The sequence below is a fragment of the Thalia democratica genome, chromosome 2 (assembly GCF_965202585.1).
Source record: "Thalia democratica chromosome 2, ktThaDemo2.hap1.1, whole genome shotgun sequence".
Taxonomy (NCBI): Eukaryota; Metazoa; Chordata; class Thaliacea; order Salpida; family Salpidae; genus Thalia; species Thalia democratica.
The window spans coordinates 56,353,174-56,365,339 of NC_139166.1; the positions used below are offsets into that span (position 1 = coordinate 56,353,174).

The 12,166-nt window shown below is 26.1% G+C and overlaps 4 non-coding genes across 4 annotated transcripts; 2 read left to right on the plus strand and 2 right to left on the minus strand.

The window, feature by feature from the left end:
* Positions 1–1,035: 1,035 nt before the first annotated feature.
* Trnag-gcc (transfer RNA glycine (anticodon GCC)) lies at positions 1,036–1,106 on the minus strand. The gene has a single exon. It is a non-coding gene; the product is annotated as a tRNA-Gly (tRNA).
* Positions 1,107–2,848: 1,742 nt separating this feature from the next.
* Trnag-ucc (transfer RNA glycine (anticodon UCC)) lies at positions 2,849–2,920 on the plus strand. Its single transcript has one exon. It is a non-coding gene; the product is annotated as a tRNA-Gly (tRNA).
* A 4,700-nt stretch (positions 2,921–7,620) lies between these two features.
* Positions 7,621–7,694, minus strand: Trnai-aau (transfer RNA isoleucine (anticodon AAU)). The gene has a single exon. It is a non-coding gene; the product is annotated as a tRNA-Ile (tRNA).
* A 3,259-nt stretch (positions 7,695–10,953) lies between these two features.
* On the plus strand, positions 10,954–11,026 carry Trnar-ucu (transfer RNA arginine (anticodon UCU)). The gene has a single exon. It is a non-coding gene; the product is annotated as a tRNA-Arg (tRNA).
* Positions 11,027–12,166: the final 1,140 nt, after the last annotated feature.

Consider the following 12,166-nt stretch of genomic DNA (forward strand, 5'->3'; position numbering starts at 1 on the left):
AAAACCGATTGATCTACCATTGTTTTATGATTACGAAGACAAAAAGGCAATGCTAAAATCACAAATGACCTTGATATTTAATTTTAAATGTAAAAATTCTGCCGCTTAAGTTCGAACTTCTTGATTAAGTAAAAAGTTTGTGTAGAAATTGCAACTTGTTATTAAAAAACTTCTTCCTTTAAATAAGTGTTAAGAAGTTTAATTTTAAACATTTGTAGTTAAAATATATGAAAACTACTACGAATTAGTACAAAGTTAATAAACACACCAAGCAAGTTATTCAAATGCATTAATCAACACATGATTTTCTTAATTATGTACAACACAGTTGAAACATTAATATAAATGATTTCAAAACAGCCGGACTAAATTTTAGTTGTTGAAAGAAAATAACAAACAGTGTAACTGTGATTTATTTAGATTCAAAAACACTTAAACTTGGATGACATTTTAGTTTATATAAAGTTTGAAATTTTCATAGAAAAGTATTCATGGTATAGTTTAAAATTAGAGGTGATATAATACGACAAAACAAGAAAAAAAAATGACATTCAATAATTTCTAAACCAAATTGAAAGCCATTTAAAAGCTTAATAGACTACAGAGACTCTGGTTTACATATTAAATAACTAGTAATTTAGATTTAGCTTTAGTAAGAACGACAATAATTTAGATAAGTTTGCACTTTTTGGCTGTGTTCAAAGTACGAGTTCAAAAAGCATACAACTATACTTTGTTCTCTGATCTATAGTTTGAAAAGTTAAGAAGTAAGTAAAGAAAAACAAACACAACTGCAAAGCTGGTTATTATTATTGTATAAAACAACTCGTTATCTTTCATAAGAAACCAAAATAATAAATTTTAAGTTTTTAAGGGAAACTCGTATGAAAATTAAAAAAAATGAATTAAAAAACATTTTTGTTTTTCTTGAAAAGAAATTAAAAAAAAATATTTTTTCAATAAGACAATCTCTCGGACGTGATAAAAAAATAAAACTAACTAAATTAAGACAGTGTATAATCAATTAAGCAAAAGTGCATTGTCCGGGAATCGAACCCGGGCCTCCCGCGTGGCAGGCGAGAATTCTACCACTGAACCAACAATGCTTGTAAAAATGCCCAAAATTTATAGTATATAAACCAAATGCTTATCAAATTCAGCGTATCTGCATTTGCTTTTCAAAAGTAGCTAACCGTTGTGATGATATAAAAAATCAACTGTTCATTTAGCTTTGATCTTATGCGACTTGAATATCAGTGCATTTAGTATTTACTTTTTTTTACTATGTTATTACCGGCTCGATATTTAGTTTTTGTACATTTTTAAATTATAACCATTTTTAAACACATTATTTATTTAAAAAAGTTAATTTATTTTTATTACAGTAAAAAAAATTATGTACAAACTAGAAAATTTTGATAGTAACACTAACTAAATTTTTACATCAAAATTTAAAACCAGCTTATCTATTTATAAAACTAATGTACCATTTTTACTTTCGTTTATTTAAATATTAACAGACAGTATTTGGTTTAAAACTAAAATAAATTTACAGTTGCAACTACTTAAGCTTAATAAACAAAGTTGAGAAATTTTGTAAAAATATTAAAGTTTACTTAAACTTTGTTAAAACCAAGTTGTCACTTTGAAATCGAACTTTGTCAAACATTTAGAAGCCGGTTGTTGAAAAAACAGAATTAAAAATTAATAATGTTTTCAGAGGTGTCAATTTAAACAATTAACATTTTTGCATTCAAACATGATATAAGCAGTAAGTAAAATTTGTGAGTGAAACATTAACAGGTATATGCTTTTTTTACGTTTGTGTAAGCACGATGATGACCAATAAGACCAGGGAACTATTCAATTCTGATGATATGTTTTTATTTGGAAAAGTCCTTTAACTGTATTCTATTTGTAACTGATTCGATAACTGAAACGTATTTTTGTACACCAGGTCCTAGGACCAAACATTTTTAGTGTTTTTATTTTATTCTACAATTTGTTCAAGACAATACTTGGATACAAATATTTAGCCTTGTTTAATCTTCTGATCCCAATAAAAATCTTAAGGTTATGGTAGTCGAAATTGTATAATGAGAAATTATAGAATCCTTTCATAAGAGCGATTAATCTTAAATTAACATTTAATTCATATAGAGCTATTTTATTAGATTACAAATTAAATAATGCCTATGAGAATGAGACTTTTATTTATACTTAAATAAATTAAGAACATTTAAGCCATAACTTTAAAATTAACATAACTTAATGAAATTAGTAATTTTTTTAGTAGTTAATGAGAACTTGGTAATTATATAAGAAAAAAATCATCAGATATTTGTTTATGATTCATCTTAAATGTAGTATATAATAGTTATTCTTGGTAGCGTAAGCTATTAAAGTTTTCTTTTTCAACTAAACAAAGTTGTAGAATTTTTTAAAATTTTTAATTAGCTTATTAACACCATTTATCGTTAGTTTTATATTACAAACAATTTTTCTTTTTTTTTAAACTATATGTAGCTAAAGCTTAAATGTGACGTCAAGAAATTCAGTATTTAGTTTTAAACAACAGCTAACTAACAACGTAAACTAAAAGTCAACGGCCGACAGGTAAAATTTCTCTATAAGTTTGCAGTTTACTTAACCACGTGATTATTTTCAACGAGCGTCAAAGCCATCGAGCAAAAACACGTTTAAAATTTGCAGCGCAATAATATAGCACATTTTGTCGAGCTAAAGGCAAAAAAATTAACGCTTGAACGAACATATGCTAGCATTCGAATGCGCTACAGATTTACTTGACATTTGGGTTTATATATAGTAATTTTTCAACTTAAAACAAGCGTCGATGGTGTAACGGTTAGCATTGGTGCCTTCCAAGCACTAGTTCCGGGTTCGACTCCCGGTCGACGCATTTTTGTACTTTTGGTACAGTAGTAAAATATTTTGCATTTAAGAATGGAATGATGTAAATGTTTTAAGTAGAAACGAATAATTTCAAACTAATTTTAGCAAGCTTTATGAAACTTAAAAACAAGTAATAGAAGGACTACTGATGTAAATCTACAATTTTCAACTGTATTTTGTTTTGAAATTATAAAGTTTGAATCAGATAGTAAGCAAGTAATTCAGTAATTATTTTTATGATCAGATACAAGTGTGTTGATCAGATATTCAAAAAAAAATTAATTCGGGTAGCTAGTTATTTGTTGGAATGTAGTAATACTCTTGTATTTGATTTTCACATAACTCTATTTTTTATGGTTTAGTTACTTTCGAGTCAAAAATCAAGCTCACCTAATTAATTATGTATTACCATTTAAAGTAAACTAGTAGTAAATTTACAATTTTACAAGAAAATATCGTTAAAAATACAGGTCATAAATTATACCTATTTTTTTTAATATACATTCATAAACATTGTTCTGTTGACCCTGCTTAAACAATAAGTTGTTTTAGATTCTGTTTAATACTACTTGATATTAAAAAATATAAAAAAAAACACAAAATCACCTAAAGTAAATCAATGTTATTATCAAAAGATAGTTCATTTCAGCAAAAAACAAAAAATACCACGCCCAACGTGGGGCTCGAACCCTCTACCGACTGAGCTAGCCGGGCGCTTAGGGAGACACCTTGTTACAACTATATATTTGATAAAGTTCAATTCAATCTCTCATTGATTCTTTAATTGCTTATTACCAGTTAACAATTATTATAAATTTATTTATAAATAATGCTTTTAAAGTTACGTTAAACTAATAGATTTATTTTATGTAAGTAATTGTTATATAGTTTCCTAAAAATAAAATTTATTTTTATTCACAAATTCTGGTCTTTCTAAATAAAATTTATTTTATAGGTTCATTATCTTGCATAAATAACGGTATGAAATTTTAGTCATGAAGTTTAATGTATGAATTATTTTTCTTTTTTTATACTTTTATATTAATAAGTTTTATTGGTAGTGTCATACCCTTTATAATTTTATTTTCCTAAAACATTTATAAACATAACTAACTAACTTATTTCTCGAAGCTAACAAGTATGAGAACGGGTCAAATATGCACGGAGACACTTTTGCACGAAGGCAATTTTGCACGAAAGTACATTTTTGTACGAAGACAGTTTTGCACAAAGAAACTTTTGCATGAAGGGTCACTTTTGTACGAAAAGTAATTTTTGCACGAGTGTTTAAAAATACAAAAAAAAAAACACAAAGAAAAAGAAAACATTGATAAAAATAAAGAAAATATGTAGTAATTAAAATAAAAACGAGAGTTAATAATAAAAATATTAACTGAGATTAAGGGTTAGGGGAAACAGTTATAGTAAAAATGAAAAAAAGTAGTACAAATAACAAATAAATTTAATATAATAAAATAAAATGCAAAAAAAAAGTTGATAAAAAAAAACAAAGTAGAAAAAAAAAAGTTACCGACCGGGGTTAAGAGTTAGGGGTAACAGTGATAGTAAAAACACAAACGTAAAGAAAAAATAAACTAATAAAATCTAAGATTAAATAAAATCTTTTCAACCCGTGCAAAAGTGTCTTTGTGCAAAATTGACGCTGTGCAAAAGTTAACTTTCGTGAAAAAGTGTCCTTTCGTGCATATTTGACACCAACCTAAAAAATATATTTTTTAATTTTAATGTTAAGTTAAATAATCAATCATTTATTTACCACATCAATGAAGTTTTTTATCAACATTTCAGTGCTAATTTTTAAACATGTGGTCATAGACAAAATATAAAAATCTCTGCTATAACAAAAACTCTATTATCCGTAGATTTTATTATATTTAATTTAATCTACTGAATATTTTTACACTTAAAAACAGTTTGCTTTTAAAAGTTTTAAATTGCTATTGTATCTGTTGAAAATAGTTTTAAACTATGATTTTATAATCAATTAAAAGTAGAAAATAACTCTATAACTATACATTTAAAATACTTTATTTTTTGATATATTTACACTTTACAGAACTACCAAACGAAAACAGTTATTTTTAAATCAAAATAAAAGCACATAAATTTAGTTGAAACCTACTGTATTTACAAGCTTTAATCGTTTACAAAAATAATTTGTAAATTGGCTTGAATTAGCAAAATGCAAAAAATTAGCAGGTAGTATCTATAACAGTGTTTTTTATTGTTTTGAAATAAACGCTTTAACTTTAAATTTTTAACTATAAAAACAGAAAATTACTTGGTTTTTTTATTTATTTAGTTGACAAATAGTTTAATATTTGCAAACTTTGATTTACTTAGTTAAGATTGTTTTTAAACTTACCTAAAATTTATTAAGTTTACCTTTAAACTGAAAATATTTATGATTCAAGCTAATAGTTACAAACAATAACAATTTAAATCTTACTACGCCAAGATAAATTAAGATTTAGGTTACAAGTATTAAAATGAAATTTCAGAAAATAAAAATTCATCCCCGTCGGGGAATCGAACCCCGGTCGCCCGCGTGACAGGCGGGAATACTCACCACTATACTAACGAGGATCACGTCTGATAGCCGTATCGCGCGTATATAATCCTAAATTTTACATACTTCACATATTAGACTGTGATTTTGCTCAAACGTTTTACGCAAACTATGAGCTTTATCAGTTTGTTTGGCTCAATTTATGCACTGTTACTTGTTATGCACTTGTTATTTTATGTATTATGTTATATAATGGATGAAGTTATTTTTTTCTAATACTTATGTATTTAGTGTTATATAGTTACTTGAAAATATAAACTAACCTTTGATTATTTTTCAACATAGTACAGTGCTTCCTCGCTAATCCGGTCCTCGCTAATCCGGCCGGTTTTAGTCGAGAAGTCGACTTATTTACTTTAGTGTTTTTAGCGTTTAATTTCATTTTACTTCGAAATAGTATTCAATTTACGTTTTATAAGTATGCAAGCAATATATGGTTACGTCATAATAAAGTATCATTTGTATAATCTTAAGTTTTTTTTCATACTTTTCCCGCTCAGTTGTAACAAACTTGTTTATTATTCATTTGCAATTTTTCTGTCTTTGCTAAGCAATTTACACTTTAATTGTACTACAATCAACATATCTGGTTAAAAATGGATAAGACAGCAAAGAAACGAAAACGCGTTCAACTAACAATTGAAAACAAGTTAAAAGTTTGCGAAATGGCAAACAATAATGTGCCTAAAGCTGTTATAATGAGCCAGTTTAACATTTTGAACTTATAAAATTTTGTTGCGTTTAGTTTTGTCTGTTTTTATTCTTTTTTTTTGAATAAAGTAAAATAAATTAAATTAACAGAAATTTTATAGTACGTTTTGTTATATACATTCATATATAACTAAGGGAGATAGTTTGTAAAAAAAGCGATATTTTGTTCTTATCCGGCCAAAGGCAAATCCGGCCGTATTTTCAAAGAATTCTTGCCCAACTTGGCCGGATTAGCGAGGAAGCACTGTACTTTACTTTAAAAAATAGTATGTTAGTAGAGACACTGCTGCAGTTTATAAAGAATTACAATAAATCAAGTTTAAATTACTTACTAAATAATAGATTTATAATTTTATGTACATTAGCTTTTTTAATATTTCTTACAAGTTTTACAAAAAGTTAGCTAATTTTTGATTAAACTTAAGTATTTAAATACTGAATTTGTGGTTATTAATTTGATAATTACACAACAAAATTAACTTAATATTGATTGTAAAAGTAGCTTTTAGCACAAACTCAATTCTAAATTGAAACGTCATAATAGAATGAATGCATTTAATTAAACATTAAATTTATATTAAAAAACATATTTGAAAATCTAAATATTTAGAGTTCTTCTTGAATAAATTTTGCAGAGTATGTGTACTACAAACACGTTTAAACATTTAATTATATTTTGTAATTTAATATCATGCTTAATGATAGTTTAAAACGCTTAAAATGTTTCATTACAGACAAAAAACAAATTCTCAGTAAACTAAAAATAAAAGCATATTCAAAAAATTGTTTACTAAGGTACATATTAATATATATACATTTTATTGAACGAAATAAAAAGCGCTCAAAAACTTGGTCCAAGGACCTGGAGTACGAAAAACCTTTCGGTTATCGAGTCATACACCAGGATACAGTTTAATGTCATATCTAGGACATAAATACATATTAATAATATATCAGTTAATATTTTCTTGATAGTTATTTTACTCTTATGTAGAACTTTTGTATAAAGACTAATTTAAAACAAGTTAACCAACTATTTAAATGTTAAAAGTATTACAATATCGATAAGTTTGTTTATTTTCCTTTTCACATAATACTAATATTTTAGTTTTAACCCTATAAAACATTTAAAGTCATTAATAAGTTGCTTGTTTATTTATAACTTTCTTATATACTTCATTTTTAGAGTTTTTTTTGTAAAGTTTAGTTTATATGAATTATAGTGAAATTATAAAAACTGTAATATACCATAGCTATAGTGAAAAACACACAAATTAAATTAATAACTTATGATTAAAAAAAGTTCAAACAAAAAAAAAAAGCTAAAAATTGTTTATTAAACATATAATTTAATAACGAGAAAAAAATAAAACAAAAATCAAACTAACTTAAGTTATAAAAAAGTATGGCCAGTACGGGGATCGAACCCGCGACATTCGCGTTATTAGCACGACGCTCTAACCAACTGAGCTAACCGGCCACACATCTAGATCATATTCTGTACGTATATAATACATTGTGGTTTTTAGTTATGTTGTTTTTAGTGACTTCCAAGCATGTATAATTCTAATTGTTTACTACATCAACTAAACTTTGGTTCATGTTTTATATAATACAGTGCTTACTCACTTATCCGGACGCTCACTTATCCGGACAGTTTTAGTCCGAAGAAAACTCAAAAAAATTTCAATAATAAACACTAATATTTTTGTATGATACAAATGTTTAAGCTTTCATGCTGTAAGAAATGTTTAAAAAACTTTATGAAATCTACAATTTTGTTCATTTTTATGACGTACCACTAATGATTACATTTTATCTTTTTTCAAAACTAGTTTAGTTATCAAAAAATTAGTTTAGTAATTAGATGATTCTTTTTTAGCTTATTATCGGTGTTAGCCAGAAGCCACGCTAGAAAAAGTTTCACAACTTATTAAATTCCGTGAGTTTTCTGCTGAAAACATGAAAAAACTATAAAACAAACGTCTATTCTTTCTTATTTTAGTAAAACTTCCAATAAAAACTAGTTTGTTAGGAGTGATATGTTTCCGTTAAATTGACTTTAAACTTAGTCAAAAATTTTTGTTTTCCTTTATGTCTGTTTTTTTTTTTGCTTTTTTTAATTTTTTTTTTCAATAGAGAGATAGGTTTACATTATTTTTTTGTCTTTAAATTTAATTTATATTTTCTCTTAAACAAAAACTAATCTCTCTTTAATATTAAAAGTTAGGGCAGGTGAAACTACAAATGATGAATTTTACTTGCTTGACCCTCAAAAAACGTATATTGTTGCAGAGAGTTAGTAAGTCTGATGTTTTTCTACCTTGTTGTAATTATTTAAGTATTTAAGTACTGAATTCGTTGTTATTAATTTGATAATTACACAACAAAATTAACTTAATATTGATTGTAAAAGTAGCTTTTAGCACAAACTCAATTCTAAATTAATAACGTCATAATAGATTGAATGCATTTAATTAAACATTAAATATATATTAAAAAACACATTTTTTAAAACTAAATATTTAGAATTCTTCTTGAAATAAATTAGTTAACCTCAAATCTAGCTTTTATTATTTATTAATTTTTTTATATAATTCGCAATTACTATGTATTTGTTTTACCATAACACTTTTATTATGCATTGAGCTATATACAGCAGTTATGTTTTTATATGAAAAAACTGATTATTTGTACTTATCCGGATAAGTGAATAAGCACTGTAGTCTAACAACAATAACAGTCTTATTCAAACTAGTAAATAACATTTTTGTTTGAATTACTTTGTTTTTGTCGTCAGTTACAGAAACAAAAAGATTTACAAACTTTTATATAGTTTTGGCAATATACATAATGAGAATTTTTTAAAACAATATTTGATTAAAAACTTTATTACCTTTCTGCTGCTATCCAATAGTAACTCAAAGTACATATTTAAGAGTAAGTATATTTAGAAAGCTAGTGAGATTTTACTCTTATCTAAATAATCCTTTAAATGTTGGATATTATGTGAAATGCAGTAGTTAATACAGTAAAACTTATTGTGTTAAAAAAACTTAATAGCACGGTGCATGAACTTTATCTAGTAGGAAGTTTTAAAATAGTAATAACTTATCAAACTTCGTAATTACTAGTTTATATGAACATTTGGTTTTATAATTCCGCAAGATCAACAGCATCCGAGACAATCCTACGACCGGTTTCGTCTTAACTAGGACTCATCAGGCAGGAATAGTCGCGAGAAACCGCTACTGTGATCTTAAACAAGCGGGCTTAAGTAGAAAGCACTGAAGCGACCGTTTGTGGGTAAAGTCGAAAAAATGACACAGCTTAATCATTCACTGCCCAACGTCTCAGACATTGTCAGTTTATTGTGAAATTATAGTCTGCGCTCGTTTGATCAGTTTTAGCCAGTATTTATTTCGGACATCATCAACAAAGTTGAGATGTTTTATGCCTTCCTGGTCGTAAGTCCACTATTCCTGCCTGATGAGTCCTAATTAGGACGAAACCGGTCGTAGGATTGTCTCAGATGCTGTTGTTGTTGATCTTGCGGTAAAGTTCATTGTTTATTATCGATGGCATTAACATATCAACTTTGTTGATGATGGCCAAAATAAATACTGGTTTTATAATTCAAAATATGAAAAATGCTAATAACAACAAAACAAGCTAAATAATATATAGATTTGATTACTAAAAGCTAGTCACCAAATGTTTAATTTGGTTAGTTTTTTGAATAAAGCTCATAGTGAGTTTAAATTTACATTTGATATGATAAACTTTCTTTATAGATATATGAGCAAAATTTTGAAAACAAAAAACATCTTAAGAGCAATTTAATATAATTAGAATTTAAATAAATTTGCTAAAATTGTATTCTAGAAAAGTTAGAACAAATAACTATCGAATATTAATCAATCAATTCTTATTAAGGCTAAGCTTGAAATCAAACATTTGAGCTTAGTATAATATCAGTAAGTTCTAATGTTTACTGTTTTCAGGTTTTAGTTACGTTGCTTTATGAAAAACACGTTAAATGATTACTTAGACAGAGCCATAACATAAAAATATAATTGCATACTAAGTATCAATATTTAAGTACAATTCTTATTCACTTATCCGAACAGTTCCAGTCATGAAGAAAGTTCAAAATAGTTTCAACATTCAAACTTTGTTCAAAACAAGAGATAAATTTAAATATTTTTCAATTTTATTATTTTATAGTAAAAATTAACTTATTTTGTCTCTTATATAAAACTAATCTTCTTTTTTAACTAAAAGTTAGGGTAAGTGGAATTACAAATGATGAGTTTTATTTACCCTCAAAAACGTACATCGTTGCAGATAGTTAGTAAGTCTGATGTTGTTCTACCTTAAAAATGATAATTAAATAAATTTACCTAAAGTTTTGCTCTTGTTATTAATCATTTTATTATCCTCTACTCATAATTACTATTCGTTTTTACTATAGCGCTTTTATCATTTACCATGCATTGCATAATATACAGCAGTTATGTTATTTTATGAAAATATTTTTTTACTTATCTGGAAAAATGCTTATCCGGACATAGTTAAAAAATAACCTTGCTCAATATAAACGGATAAGTGAATAAGCACTGTACTATGTGTGGTCAAGCTTTATATATAGTTTGTTGGTTTAAAACTGAATGTTAATGGTTACCCACGTATACTAAGATTATAAAATATATAAACTGTAAAAGTTTATTTTAACTAACGTCTCCGTAGCGCAATGGATAGCGCGCTGGACTTCTAATCCAGATGTTCTGGGTTCGAGTCCCTGCGGAGATGCTTTTATTTTTGATATATGCAATTTGGATCAAATGTAGATATACAATTTAACTTTTTCTAAATTTTATTTCGCAAATAGTGTTTTGCTCACAGAGCTCATCAGTGCTTAAACAATAATAAAACAGTTTTTACTATAAAAACAAAATTATTATGTTCGAGTTAATTGACTAATTTAGCAATGAATAGTGATATCATAACTTTTGGAAATGCTATGAATATAAGATCAGATATTTGATTGTTTTTGTAAACATCAAAACGTATAATAATGTAGTGTAGTACAGTGGTACTCAACCTTTTGAAAACCTGTGTACACCAAACTACTGAAATCTAAATTCTGTGCACACTAGAGTCTAGACTACTAAAAGTATATATAATTATAAAAAAATATATTATATTCATGTTCTGGGAAAGTGTATAACTAGTTTGAAAAGTTAGTAATTTTTATCAATTGTAAACTTGATTCTAAGACAATAAAATAACAATATCTATTTTTTAGTTTTACCCACTAATTTTTTTATGAGTATATATTACAGTCTAGACGTAAAAAAAAACTGGATTAAGAAAAAAATTATCTTTTTATCATATTTACTAGTTGATTATTAGTGATTTTTTATAAGTTACGGTTTAATTTCGAAAAAAAAAACTCTAAGGTTATGTAGCACAAAAACATAGGAGGTTTAGAACAACAGTAGAAAGTTTACCAGTTTATATTAATGTTCTCAAGAAGCTTAAAAGCTATTAACTATAGAGTAAAAACATGTATGTATATTTTGTAATTAATAAATACAATAGTCCAAATATTTAATTTAACTTTAGATCCACTTTATTTTTGGACAGCTTAGTTACTGAAATATGTTGAAAGTTTTAGCTACGTTTTTTTCGTTCTTTTCTTAACTTTAATTTTTTTAATAAGGTTAAAAGTAATACGTGTTTATAAATTAGTTAATTCTTATGATTGTATTTATTTGCTTTAGAAAACAACAAATATAATCCAAACAAATTTATAAAATCTCAACTACTAAAACAAAATTAATTGCATAAGTAAGTTTATAATTGTGACTCAAGTCTACCTACCGGAAAATAAAAGTTACAGTATAATTTAAAGATATTAGACTTTTTTTTACACTATCTTTAAAACTT